Source organism: Triturus cristatus, chromosome 6, assembly GCF_964204655.1.
Source record: "Triturus cristatus chromosome 6, aTriCri1.1, whole genome shotgun sequence".
NCBI lineage: Eukaryota > Metazoa > Chordata > Amphibia > Caudata > Salamandridae > Triturus > Triturus cristatus.
The window spans coordinates 136,272,343-136,287,725 of NC_140589.1; positions in this window are offsets into that span (position 1 = coordinate 136,272,343).

The window sequence follows — 15,383 nt, forward strand, 5'->3', positions numbered from 1 at the left end:
ACAGAATGGTTACTGCTTGAAAAGTGCTGCGAGGGGAATACCAGGCGTGTAGCGAAGGACTGGTGATTTGGTTCTTAGGCCCCTCTGTTATGTTTTCGTAAGCAGGGAGGTAGCATCGGTTCTAATATCGGTGTAATTTTCAGGCACAGCACTGGTTCAGGTGCAGTGCTTTCAGGCTCCTCCTGTTTCTTGGTAGTAATTGGTCTTCTGACGGCCCGCCCGGCAACTCTGGGTAGCTGTATTGCTGTGGCCGCACATCCAGTTTGGGCCGGGCCCCATTGAAGAGAGAGAGAGAGAGACTCAGAGGAGTCCACTAACACTCCGAGCATTAGTGAGTAATGTAAGTTTGCCATGTAAGCGCGGCGCTCGGACGTGGTAAGTCCGCTAGAGCTATTATGGTTTAATACATGGCGTGTCGAGCTCCAGCTCGCGGAGTCGCCCTCCCTCGCCATGATCCTTCAGCACATGAACAGCACTATTTCTGTCTCCTTTCCCGTGGGTCGAGCATAGGACTGGTGCCACAGGTTGTAGGTGACCGAGAGGTAGCGCTCTCTATCTGGCTGTTATTAACTGCTGGTGTGGAGCACTGGCAACATTATTTATGATTGGCCTTCGAGTGCTCCTCTGGGTAGTGTCCTTTGGTAGTACGTAGCGTGAGGCAGTGAGAGGCCGCATTTGGCCGCACATTGGCATTATTTTCGGAGTAGGATGTACGGCAAGGAACAGCTAGGGTGGTTTGTGGGTGCTTCAGCGATCATGGAGAAAGTATGCATCACAGGCCATGGCTTACACGGAAGTGGGCAATGATCACAGACACCACGGGGGCCGAGGCCTGCACTGATGCCTGGCATTGGGGTCCCAGTTTACTTCTGAAATGGCTAGCCCTTCAGATGCTGAAAGAATGTCCGTTGTTAGTTACTCGATTGTTAACCGATTGGTTACTTCCTGGGTCATCCGCGGGTGTAGAGCGTTAGGCTCTTGTTGTCGTTCCAGCGGGTCGGTTTGATGCAGGATGGTGTTTTGGGGCACACCAGCCACGTGGTGGGTCTTTCTGTGTCTGTCTGGGCTTAGCCTTCCTTAATCTCCCTGCTGTTCGAAGTCAGGGGGCTCTTGAGTTGTTACTACTGTATTAGTACTAAACGCGTCAGGTACTAGAGGTACTCTCATTTCACCCTAACAATAGGTACCCCAGGACGCATGTCCTCCTTTACTCACATCTCCAGTCAGGACTGCCCGTCCTCCCCCTCCAATCCTTGGAGCTTAGGGGTCCATATACGGCTCCCACATCATTCGGTAGGAGGATTTCGTAGAGTTGTGGGGCAGGTCACAGGCTGCTTCCTCTCGCTGTGTTTGTTCTTCTAGGTGTGGTCGGGTCAGGGACGGAGGAGAGCAATCATCGCGTGGTATATCTGGGCATGAAGGAACGCCAGGCAAGATTGTAGCGTAGGCAGATAGTGGTACTTAGCGGGGACTGGATGTTGGTCTCAATGGCATGCCGCCAGGCAAGGGGATCATGTTCCTAGGTCACGTACATCAGGCAGTGACAGGTGAACAGGGAACATTGTACTAGAATTACAGGAGTGGGTCCCACCACGGTCGGTCAGATGGGAAGCTGTCATCTTGATTCTCACTGGATACCCTTACTCCATCACGCCTATTGTAAGCTGAGGATGCCTGTTGACGCTGTTAGACCTGCTATTAGCTAGTACACTCACTGTCGTGCCTTGGCTCGGTTTGTCTCGCATCAGGGCCAGTTTGGGGTTACTGGCGAGTTGTTTGCTCTACGGCAGAAGCGGGTGCTTCTAGAACAGGGCAAGATTGATTAGGCCAGGCAGCATGACAAAGGTCTTTTAGGCACTGGCAGAAGGGTGCAGGCAGCGAAGTAGTGCCATTACAGAACATGGATTTGTCAACATTCAGCTAGGAAATGATTAGCAGCAGGAAGGTATTGAACCATGGTGAGCAATTGCTTCTGGGTTCGTGCTCAACAGGAGCAAGGGAATTGCATTTTGTTCCATCAGGGTACGGGGACCGTCTATAGCACCGGATACTAGGGCGGAGCATGGTTGCTCACTTAGTAGCCCGCCCTTGAGTTTGACGAAACATGCACCTTGATGCGAGTATCGTTTCCGGTTAACTTCTCCCGCCCTCCAGCACTGGCTGGCAGCTATGCAGGTTGTGGAAGTGGCCTTCCAACAGGGGCGTGTGGTCCATATGATCGAGGGAAACACCGGGGTAACACTTTTGGGCTCTATTCCGCAGGAGAACATTTGGCTTTCCCAGTATTCAATTAGAGAAGCATTTTACAAGTTTCTCTCCTCTGTGGTCACCCTGACCTGTCCCTCCCTGGTATACTAGCAATTTTCGGGAGGGCAAGGCTTACAGTTGATGGTGACTGATGGAATGCGATGGGCGTACTCCAACGGAGTGAAAGAGGAAGCACGGCGGGCTTGTCATCTCTTACCACCTCCCGCATGGGCACTGCCAGGCAGGAGTGTCTTGTCAAAGGGATTGTTCTGTAGCCATGCAAAGGCAACCTTGGACCATCGCTCATTTTGGTGTAGGTCATTACAGTCAAATCCATGGGAGAGTTTAAAAGGACGGGGGAATTCGTCCTGTTGGTACACGCTGGCCGCCGGCCCGGTTGGGCGTAGTCTTGTTTGGCTGGACCTGGGAGAAGCCCGGTACCGGTATGCGGTAGGTATAAAGGCCTACCGGGAGCCATGCGCAGTGGCGCAGAGCAAAGAGGTCTTGGCTTCATCAGGCATGGTCTTATACACGCCAAGTCCACAGGGTGCCTGGAGGGAGATGAAGGGCACCTTTCTAGTTTAGGTATGGATGTTCTCCGACTAGACCTAGGGGAAGCTTTGGCTGCAGCAGGTTGTAAGTACATAGGTCTACCTTGGTGGGGGGCCCTGGTAGTGACGGTGGCCACTCCCAAGGCTGTGGAGGAGTTACAGGGCGATCCAGGGTCTGCACATACCAAGGGGTATAGCATGCAGCAGCACCGTGTGGTGCTAAGCCAGGATACCCAGGGATCTTTAGCGTGTCCACTGGAAGACCTACGGCGCCCCGCTAACCGACAGGCGGTTGTGGGTCTGAGCAACCGGGGGCTGCCATGTATGCTCCGCCCACCCATCACGGGGGGGCGTGTGAAGCATGTGGACTGGAGGTCCACGGATGGGAGGGGGGGACCCTCCCAACATTTGGTATACACCAATTGGCGTTGCCATGGTGACTCTAGGCTTATCAGACGGGCAGGCGGCATGGGGCTGGCCTGCCCTGGGATCGCCCGTAAGATAACCCACCGTGTTTGCATATTTATTATGCTAATAAACCTGCAGCAATATTTCTCCACTTACATTCAGTGTCGTGTGTTTTATTTATGTACTTATGTGTGTTGTGATAACTGTTGCCGATATTGGCACTATGTAAGGCTGCCCGGGGGGGGGGTTGCGCAGCGGCCCGCCCCTTTGAGGGCGGCCGCCTTAGTGCCACAGGAAGGCACAGGGGTGGGAGGTCGTGTCCCTGGGTTTGACCAAGGGAGACCCCAGACAGGTAGCTGCTTCCGGCGGGGAGGAGCAAAGGGGGGTACATATGCTGTCCCCGCCCCCTCCTCGCCCTCTTGTCCGCTCGTTCGCCTTGCCCGCCCATCCGCTTACCCGGCACCCGGAGGGACAAAGGGGGGGGCAGGTTTTTCTAACAATTTTCACTTTGTGTTGCAGGAGGAGTTACAGGGCGATCCAGGGTCTGCACATACCAAGGGGTATAGCATGCAGCAGCACCGTGTGGTGCTAAGCCAGGATACCCAGGGATCTTTAGCGTGTCCACTGGAAGACCTACGGCGCCCCGCTAACCGACAGGCGGTTGTGGGTCTGAGCAACCGGGGGCTGCCATGTATGCTCCGCCCACCCATCACGGGGGGGCGTGTGAAGCATGTGGACTGGAGGTCCACGGATGGGAGGGGGGGACCCTCCCAACATTTGGTATACACCAATTGGCGTTGCCATGGTGACTCTAGGCTTATCAGACGGGCAGGCGGCATGGGGCTGGCCTGCCCTGGGATCGCCCGTAAGATAACCCACCGTGTTTGCATATTTATTATGCTAATAAACCTGCAGCAATATTTCTCCACTTACATTCAGTGTCGTGTGTTTTATTTATGTACTTATGTGTGTTGTGATAACTGTTGCCGATATTGGCACTATGCTTTTTAAAATGCAAGGCCAGGGCTTCACGCTGAGCCCGCCCTCTTCTTATTAATGCTAATGTGTTCGGAGTCATCCTCATCGAAGGAAGGGGTTTAAACATTGAGCGGAAGTGTTGAGGTATGACAGGTTGTGTTATGTTTGGTTTGTGGACGAGCCCACCATGTAACCAATAGGAGGGGTGATCCCATGATTCACCCTCCAATCACCTTCCCCGTGGTCCAGACCAGGGCCGGCTTTAACACTGTTGGCGCCCTGTGCAACAATGTTTGTTGGCGCCCCCCCCATGACCACCTCTACGACAGATTCCCTCTCTTAGCACCCTTTAACAGTGCCCCTTAAGTATCTATAACCACCCTCTCTCAGATTACACTTTACATCATGCACACATTGCACAGAGACAATCATATGAGTGTAAATCAGTGTATAGGAAATGTTACATCAGACAAGACTACAAGATGTAGAAGTCACATGTCCAGAATACTGGTAGGCAAAATAGTTTAAGAGTCTGTATTCTGGAAAGGCACAAATTCAGGATATAAAAAATAACACCATTATCAGGGGTCCTTTCTTCAATAATAAGAATTCTTTTTTACCCAAATGAACCCTTTTAGCAGGATTAGGATAGTGAAAGACTGGGGAAAAACATGTAGCTCTAACATATGCAGATTGCATGCAGCTCTTTGATGACAGTTAATAGGTCAAAGTTCTAAATAAGGATTTTGACTTATAAAAGACAAGTAACAAAAGCATCTCTCTTGGTAGAAGCAGTCACTCGCTGACCTATTTACATTGTATGCACTGCATGGTACACGTTCTTAACAGCAGACATTTTATCCCTGGGCGCTGCCTTACAATGAGTCAAAACTTCCACTAAACAAACCTCCTGTCTCTTTCCAGGAAGACAATTAATCACCGGAGTTATCTTGACATTTTAATTGATGCCAGGAATGGGGCAGAGGGAACGTGGCCGCAGGTGTTTTAAAAATGATAAAATGCACGCAAAAAATGATGCCCCAACCCCAAGTCAGCGCCCGGTGCAGTGGCACTGATCGCACCGCCCTAGAGCCGGCCCTGGTCCAGACCATGACATAGGTAAGGGCAATAAGAAAGGAGCCAGGGGTGATGACCTCATGGCAGATACCAACGAACCTATGCTGTGTCGGTGTGGTATCTATATTCGGCCGCACTACGCACTACACGGATATGCATACATGCACACCACACAGCAGGGCTGCTTTACCTGAGAGCTCCTGCTGTTGGCTGGCTTTATGCAGCACCTCCATACTCCAGGTTTGGAGAACTGGTCTGTTGCTCTTTTTGCAAGTCATAGCTGTGCACCAACAGCAGCATATCCCACATATGAAAACAAGCATGGCAAAGCCAGGAGGTTGTTTGGTCTTGCCACGGTTTCCGTAAAATGTTGCTGGTGCAGCTGCTGAATCCTCGCAAATGTAAATAAAACTATGACTAAAAACTAAACTATTCTTTGTTCTCACAAAGCACACATTGCCAAGGTAGTCCCAGAAGTACTTAGCTGGTGGTTGCAGGTGGGGCCCACTGGCACTCATTTTGGGGACTGGCACTTATTTTTCCTCAAAATTCTTTGATCCAGCGCAACAGAGAGAAAAACAGAAAAGGGAGAAAGAAGGAGATAGAGAATCCAGTGATAAAGAGAGACAGTAGGGATGAAAAAACCTGCTAGAGCAGGATAATGGAGTAGGGAGTGTCTGGTGGTGGATTAAAAAGCATGAGCTAGAAAGAGGACAACACAGACTTGGCATTCTGCACCCCGACCTTCGATTGCACCTACCATGGGCTTCTGAGCAAACTTTAGGCCCCGGCACTTATTCTTTTACAAATTAAGAACTGAGTACAAGGCACTGAAGGGAACTAAATTGTGTGTGTGAAAGAGCAGAATGGCTAAATTGACGGTGAAGTTAGTCAACGACTGACGGTGGATGACCCTCTGCTGTACGCTGAAGTGAGCAGAAGAGAAATGTGAATGGCACAGAACAATGGATGAAGAGGGCTGGCTGAAAGTTAACATGCATGCACATATATATTTATATCAAAGTAGCTAATGCCAGATCCAAGAAAACCTTTTAGAACCTATCAGGGGTAGAAAGCACAAAATAAAGGCAAATAAAATATAATACAAGATCTGACCCATCTGCATTTCCCGTTTCCGTATCATATCTTGGGCATAAGCTGTCGATACAGCTTAACTGCTAGGGTTTCATTTCATATGGATGTCACTTCTACTATACAGCCGCAGCATCAAGGCGTTGCAAATAACAAATGCTAATGTTATACACTTCATAGTACTCAATTCAAAAGCTTTGAAAGATAACATGGTGTCCGCCTTCCCCACGTTCCTGCATGTATGGGCAAACACAATTCTACTGGTGCATCACGATAAATGTTCCTGCTTGGAAATATGACAATGCAAGTGCACAAATCTTTATTTTTGTTTGCAAACAAACAAGAGGTTATTGTTACATTAGTGAAGCAGAACAAAACTTCAAGCATGGCACAGAAGGAAAAAGGGAATATTCAAAAAGAGAGCTCTCAACTTTGTTTTTCTTTTCAGCTTCAACCCTGTTTCAACACACTAAGGATGCTGAAGAAAATCTTCAAGTTACTACCAGATAACACCAGGAAAACAATCATCCAAGCCCGCATCACCAGCAGACTGGACTATGGAAACACCCTGTATGCAAGGGATAGACTGCAAGATCTCAAGAAGACTTTAGACCATCCAAAACACAGCAGCCAGACTCACAGGAGGCTCCTCTGTAATGGCGGAGGATCATTGCCCCACTGGTCAGTCATTCAGTGGTTAAGCGAAAAATAAAATTACTCCTGACTGACTGAGCCGATGCCAGCAGTGTAGGGAGTAGTGGGGCAGGGCTTAGTAGGGAGGAGTGGTAGGAGCACTGTTAGTGTGCATGTCTGTTTGGCCCGCCGTTTCAGGCCGGACAAACAGACATGCACACTCAGGTTTCTCCAACCCAGCTGTGTTGCGTCACAGTCTCCTAGGCACTGTCTGAGTGGCAAACCAAACCGCTCAGACCAATCCTGGCACTGCTCTCATTCTATTGAGAGCAGCACCCACATTGAGTGGGAAGCCTGTGCCACAGTGCATGCTGGGAGAAGCGACAGAGAAGAGGACCGAGGCGGCTGCATCGTCAGGTATGTTTCAAAAAAATTATAATTTCCTGCTAATCCCCTGTCCCGCCCCCCACTTTAGCATTCTGGCACTTGCCAGACTTGTCCTCAACCACCCATGCCGAGTCCAAGTCACACCAAACCTTAGGGAACTCCACTGTCTCCCGATACACAAGCACTTACACTTTAGACTCCTCACCCACACCTACAAAGCTCTCCACAACACTGGCCCTGCCTACCTGAACAGCTGCATTTATTTCCATAAACCGTCCAGCCACTTACGCTCTGTCAGTTCTCCACAACTTCATACATGTTCACATCCACAAAATGCTTTGGGCTGATACCATTGTTGATGGGCAGTCTTTATACCCAATGCCTAAAGCCAGCTAAACTATTGCAGCCAATGGCTAAAAGAGGCTGTCCAAAAGCCCCATTCTTTATATGTATGTATTTTGTGTGTTTTGTGTGCAATCTATATTGAGCGATGTTGTGTAATGGCAATAGCTCTCGCTATACGCTAATGCTGTCTATAGGCCAGTTCTAAAAAGTAAGTTAAAGTTCTAAACCAATTTATTTAAAATGACAAGAGTTTATTAAATAAATTATCATGGATGAGCAGCAGTGCCTTCATTGTTGGCACCAAAGGAAATAAATGCCTGCAAAGAAACGTTGATAGAAATTTTGAAAACTTTATGACTGGTTCGTCAAACACAAGTTCTTGGTTTCCAGTTAAAAAAACGACTTCTTGCAACTCCAGGTCAAATCCAGGTCAGAACCATAGAAAAATAATGATTTCCGCCTTATGCGGATCTAAAGGCAGAGGAATGTGTGATTCTGAGGTAGAAAAAAGTAGACAGCTGTAACTGAACCTTTTGCCTGCTAGCATTTGTGACACTTCTCAAGTGCGTTGTTTCTAAGTCTGGGCGGTGAACTCTGCTTCGCTCGCGGAGTCTGCGGAGTTTTCCGCACTCAATGTTACGCGGAGGTCGCGGAGTTTCGAAAAACTCCTCTTTGCGTAGGGGAACATAGTCTTTTTCCTCGCTCGCGTTCGTTAACGGCAAGTTGGCGAGCGCGAGCAAGGAACATCCACCTCCTGGTGAGATTTTTTCTTGTTCGTGATCGTCAACATCAAGTTGGTGATCGCCAGCGTGAGGTTCTGGACTTTTAAGAGTCCAGAGGTGTCAGGGAAACAACACCCGAAGACCCCTGAGTTCCCCCTGTCCCGGTGCACAAACAAACAGAGACACGGGCTTCTCGATGGCGGCGTCAAAGACCGAGGTTTATTTACTGCAGGGATACAGAAATCATAGGAACCACACAGAGGCAGAATCTAGGAGACTGTTCGAATTGCATTAAGTGGGTTGTTTCTTAAATACAAGAAAAATGTCTTGGGGCAACATTACACGAATATTTCTCATGCCCAACCCGGTATCCCAAACAGATAATAAATAAACATCAAACAATGATTAGTTGTAGGTTTTCGGTATTCGATCAGGTCCTCTCGACAGTTTTTCATTCTTCGCCCGATCCTCCCCATCATAAAAATCGTAACCTCCCCATTGTAAAAGCCCAGAAGGAAAGGAGCAGTGCCAGGTGCAAAGGATTGAAATGTAGGATAAGAGGTGTTTATGGATCATAAACGGGCAGGGCAATCGTCTTCGGCCTTTCAGTCAGGACAACGGACACGAGAACCAGTATAGCAGGGCTGGCCTCAGGCAAGGGAGGCAGCTTGATTCTGCCGAGTCATGCAGCGTCAGCCTTTCTCGGGCTCGAGTTTAGGTGTCCTTAACAAGGTGATCTTGCCGGGGTCATCGTCCGTTCATTGACTATGTGAGGGCAAGAAACAAGATGGATGCCGTAACTAAAATGGGTGCCATGGCGTTTACGAGAGAATGCCCTATTTTCCAATGAATTCATGCTAGTTGCGCAGCGAAAACACTGTCACGTATACAATGGATCATTATAGGTTCATTGGTACCAAAATCGTGTCAGTACTATGATACCGAATTCACGGGTTCGGATCGCTACAGAACCTCAGACCGTCCTTTTGCCCTTACATAGGCAATAACTCACTCTATGTCAGAGTCCATTTCTATGTTCATTAGGTCACTGATATGTTGTTGTAGCATTACTTTATCTCGTGATGCATCTCCGAAAACAGGTGGTCTCCTTACGCACGATGAAACACAAACGCTACATAAGGTAGGGCCACACTGACTAATGAGACAGCACGAAAATAAAAATACTAACGTAACACCGATGACCATTAGAACCTTCCACCCCCATGCAGATAACAGATTCCAGAACCATCCCATTAGTGACCAGTCACCTTCCTCTACGTGAATGGAGTCGGAGATTTTGTGTAACTTAGAGATGGCCTTGTATACTGTTGGCGCATTATCTGGGATAAAAACGCAGCAACTTGATTGGATCATTTTGCATACCCCACCTCGATCTGCAAGTAACACGTCAAGAACCATACGGTTCTGTAACGTCATGAGGCGATCCGCTTGAAGCTCAGCTGTCAGGTTACTAAGGGCACCTGTAGTTTCGATAATGGTGGATTCAACTACTCGTGTTAGTTGACGCAGGTTTCTACTGTTGACCATAGGCCCCCAGAATGGGAGGAAACCTTTGAAAAAGTCTCCTGCTTCTTGGCCAGCAGTATCCTCTTTACTGAATACACCTCTCACAACTCTCGTTTTGTGATAATCCGGTGCAGCAGTGTATGTCGGAGGTAACAGTTGAGCGATATAACATGAGCCTGAGAAGTCAGCGGGCAGCCATATATATGCTCTGTCTTGACAAACAAAATAGGTACCCTTAGCGGCTAAGAATGCAGGGGAAGATTGTGACGGGAACACGTACGTTTCAATACAGTTACTCTTCCCTAGTCGAGCTTTCGAATTCCTCCCATTTCCTTGCAAACAGACCTGACCTTGGTGGGGTACGACCCAGATCGGAGTTGAGCTCTTACGTTTGTTCTCACCCAGAGTGATGCCATATTCTGTAATGTTCCACCCCATGTAAACTCGCAACTCATCCTTGGGAATGTACGGAGTATTAGTGACATCTCTCACCATATCAGTGATTCCTTTTACCAAGGCTCTATTAGCAGAGTTATACCGGGTGGAACGCGGAGGTCGTGGAGGGTAGGTCTCTAGAGCATAGGCGAACATGGTTTGAAATGCCCAGAATGATCCATTATAACTGAAAGGCAGAACCAAATAAGGGATGCCCTTGTCCATGGTATGTGGTATCAGGCCACATACCCAGCAGTTTGTTGTGTTAACCACTAGTTGATGTTGGTGCAAGAGCTGAATGAAAGTGTTATTTATAAACTCAGAGCGTCGAGCTTGCTCGTGGGCAGGAAAAGGATGAAAAGAATGAATAGAACCAATAGTCGGGGAAACAGAAATATGGGGAGATACTGTAGACGTAACAGGTGCAAAGATCAATTGAATACCAAAAATAATTCCGCCTATCAGAGTTATAAAAACAATCAGAAGTGTCAGGGCACATTGCATTAGGAAACATTTACTATACAATATGTCATATCATTTTGTCTTGTGCACCTTTATGACTTTAACCCGTCGTGATTCAGGAAGCTCCATCTTCTACAACCGTTCGCAACGGATGGTTTGTACCTGTTAAAAACTTACCTCTGTTTATCCTGGGAGTTCCCAAGATAAACAGAAGAAACCGACCTAATGTCTGATTCCCTGTAAATTAAAACAAGGCACACGTTACGACCCTACGGTAACCCAGACGGCAAGGCAAGAGGATAGCAAAAAATAAAAGCAAACTTCCTGACTGTACGGGATGCAAATACGATCAAAACAGTTTTACAGTTATCAAACGGAAATGTAATAATGCAATGTCATCAGTTCATCACATGAGAACGTAGATTATATCTGTATTTTCCAGGTCTTGTTTGGTCTTGAAATAGCTGGTCCACAGGTGCAGAAATGTTCGATTCCACAGGCGACAAGTGTTCACTTTGTACAATGCTCGGTTCAGGATTCAAAGGAGTGGTTTCTGCTGAGGTGCCAAAGTTCTGCGTTTTAGTTCGTGGATGGTCCGTTAGGTACTCTGCATCGCTGAAAGGGATGTGCCTAGGAACAGGTTCTGTCTTGGATACACCAATTCCCTGTCTAACCCAATTGTCATAGGGGAGTGGGAGAGGGACACGCTTCGTGTGGCTGGCGTGCACCCAATTTTTCCTGCCAGCTAGGCGTACTGCAGTTCTGGTTACGAGGAGGACCTGGAACGGGCCCACAAATCTTGGCTGAAGGTTTCGAGTGCGTTCAAAGTTCCGCACTACAACCTGGTCGCCGGGTTTCAACGTATGACCTGGACTCTCCGGCAGTTTAGGCAAGGATTCGAATACCTGTTGATGAATAAGGCTCAGTTTAGCAGTCAGATCATGAAGGTAATCAATCAACATTGGGTATTCTATCTGTCTGAATTCCTTTGGCCTAGGGACTCCCCAAACATTAGCAGGGCGGCCGAACACAATCTCATATGGGCTAAGCCCTACTCGAGAATGTACAGTCGCTCTGGTGGACAGTAAAGCTAGAGGCAGTGCGTCTGGCCAAGGGAGACCAGTGGAAGCTTGAATTTTCGCAAGTTTCAGCTTCAGGGTGCCATTGTACCCTTCCACCAAACCTGCTGACTGTGGATGGTTCGCACTGTGGAATTTTTGTACAATTCCTAGACCTGCACACACACTCTTCATAACTTTCCCTACAAACTCACTTCCGTTGTCTGACCAAACAATCCGTGGCATACCATACCTAGGGAAGTATTCTTTGAGGAGGATTTTGGCAGTGGACATGGCAGTGTTATCCTTTAATGGGTATGCCTCAATCCATCTGGAAAAGGCACATACTACCACTAGGACATACTTAAGATTGTTGCACCTGTCCATGTGGATATAATCCAACTGAATCACTTCAAAAGGACAAGAAGGGGGAGCAAAATGACCAGTTGGGGTTGGGGTTCCCTTGCCAGGATTATGCATCAGGCATACCATGCAGTTTTTCACCACTCTTTCCGCACACTTAGTAATTCCATCGTTCTTCCATACTGGAGCTAACATTTTACAGATCCCTTTCGAGCTGATGTGCGCTGCTCCATGCACCATCGTGACTACCGCAAGTACATACGCGTCAGGTAACATCCAACGTTGCTGCTCAGACAGATCAATCCAACATCCACTTGGATCCATTTTACCCGTTTTCTCCTTCCATTCATTCTTCTCATTTTCAGTTGCCTCATTTTGGATTGCTTTCACACTGTCAATCGTATTCTCACACATTCCTGATTCAGCAATCCATCTTGCAGACGTTGCAACATACATTCGGCTCGTCATGTTCTTGGCCGTTTCTTTAGCGACCTCATCAGCAAACGCATTCCCTCGGCCAACATTATCCGTAATCTTTCGATGTGCACTGCACTTCACAATCGCAACTTCATTCGGTAGGGTCAGGGATTCTAATAGATCGCTGACTAACTGTCCATGTTGGATCTTAGTTCCATGGGACGTGAGAAAACCTCTTTCTCTCCAGAGACGCCCAAAATTGTGTGCGACGCCAAAGGCGTACTGGCTATCAGTAAACACATTCACTCTCTTTCCCTCAGCTAAAACACACGCTCTTGTCAATGCAATTAATTCTGCTGCTTGGGCAGAATTCTGACTCACTCTTGCAGTCTCAACAATCGTACTCAAAGTCGTAACTGCATACGCGGCCGTCACATCACCATTCTGTAGTTTAAAACAGGACCCATCGACATATAACGTGCCGTCTGGGTCTGATAACGGAGTATCTTTCAAATCAATTCTACCTTTTGTCTCTTCCTCAGTTCTGAAACAACAATCATGGGGCTCTGAATCACTCGACTCCTGAGTAGTCGGCAACAGTGTTGCTGGATTCAATATGTTGCATCGCTTGATCTGAATGTGACTTGCCAAAAGCGTCAGCTCATAGCCTGATAATCTAGCACTGGTGAGGTGCTGAGTTTTCGTTCTATTCATGAGTGTATCCACAGCATGTGGAACCATGACTACTAACATGTTGTTCATGACTAGTCCAGCAGACTGTCGAATAGACACTGCGGCTGCTGCCGTGGCTCTTAAACAACTTGGCAATGCTCTGGCTACCGGATCTAATGTGGATGAAAAATATGCACAAGGCCGTTGCTTTTCGCCGAATTGTTGTGTTAATACACTCAATGCACAACCTTCTCTTTCATGGACATATAGTGTAAACGGTTTACTGTAGTCAGGAGTACCCAACACAGGAGCTGAACACAGCGCATCACGTAAGTCAGAGAAGCTCTGTTGACATTCATCAGACCATGGCAAAGGGCTCGGAACACCTTTTCCAGTCAGGGCTACCAACGGTTTTGCCATGAGAGAAAAATTTGGGATCCATTGCCTACAGTATGACGTAATACCCAAAAACGCACGCACTTCTCTTTGTGTGCTTGGTACAGTCATCTGTGAAATTGCTTTGATTCTCTCTGGGGTCAACCTTCTTCCCTCCTTTGACAAAAGATGACCTAAGTAGGTCACTTCTTGGCAACAATATTGTAGTTTAGAAGGTGACACCTTGTGATGTAAGTCGGACAAATGACGCAATAAAGAAATAGTAGCTGCTTTGCAAGTTTCCTTGTCGTCAGCGGCTAGCAAAAGATCGTCTACGTATTGGATCAGAGCAACACCATGAGGAAGTACAAGAGCATCTAATTGACTTTTTAATGCTTGGCTGTAAATTGAAGGGCTTTCACAATAACCTTGTGGAGCGCGTTTGAATCTGAAACTGCGTCCTCCTAATGAGAAACCAAAAATGTCTCTACTTTCTTCTGCTATGGGAATGCTGAAAAATGCATTTTTCAAGTCGATCACCGTAAACCATGATGCCGATGCAGGAATCAACGTCAATAATGCAGTGATATCTGGGACTACAGGAAACTGTGGAATCACTATTTTGTTAACTTCTCTGAGGTCAATCACAAATCTGTAAATTGGTGGTTTAGAAGGGTCAGTACGTTTCAGAATTGGCAGAACAGGACTATTGCAGACGTTTCCTCTAGTTTCCTCTATCACATCTTTCTGTATCAAGTCTTTTACAATTAGTAAGAGTGCTTGTTCACCTTCGTTTGAAATCCGATACTGTGGGATTCGTGGAAATTTAACATTCGCTTTTAGACTTACCACGTAAGGGGGAATTTCCAAGAGGCCTACATCGTTGGGACCAGTTGCCCAAAGAGTATCAGGGAGAGAACGCAACTCCGGTGGGAGCTTGTCCATCGACATGTACATCGGGGAGATGACTCCTTTACCTAATGTGAGCTGTACTCCCGAAGGAGAACAGTACAACGTCGCATGCAGGCGTTTCAACAGGTCTAAACCAAGCAGATTCTCATTACAACCGGTTGTTAAAATGAGGGGTGCTTCTAGCTCGCATGGCCCAACAGTGATAGATAAAGGACTGGACACAGGATTGTGAACAGGGGCGCCTGAGAAACCTACTGAAGTGTTCGTTAAGCCGGACAAAGGTGCGCCAGGGAGTTTCGCACGCATGATTGAACTTTTTGCCGCACCAGTATCCAACAGAAACGGTTCGACCACGCCTGAGGTAACTACTGTGACATAAGGTCCACTCTGATCAACTGGAACTGATACTACTCCCTCTCTCTGCCTGCGGCTGTCCTATTGTTCGTTTCTTTGAATCTCTTCATTATGATCATAGTAATCTTCAACATGATACTGTGGAGATCTACCTGGCTGCGTAGGTTGTACATTTCGCTGGTCGAAATAATTCGATTGGCGATCAGCCTGTGGTGTCATCGTACCACGCCCTCTACCTCTAGGAGCTTGCATAAATCCAACATTACCTCTCTGAGCTGGGACACCACTAGTTTGTGGGTGGAGTACTGGACACTCATTCTTATAATGACCCTCCTTTTTACAATAGGCACACTGATTCCATGCTAACT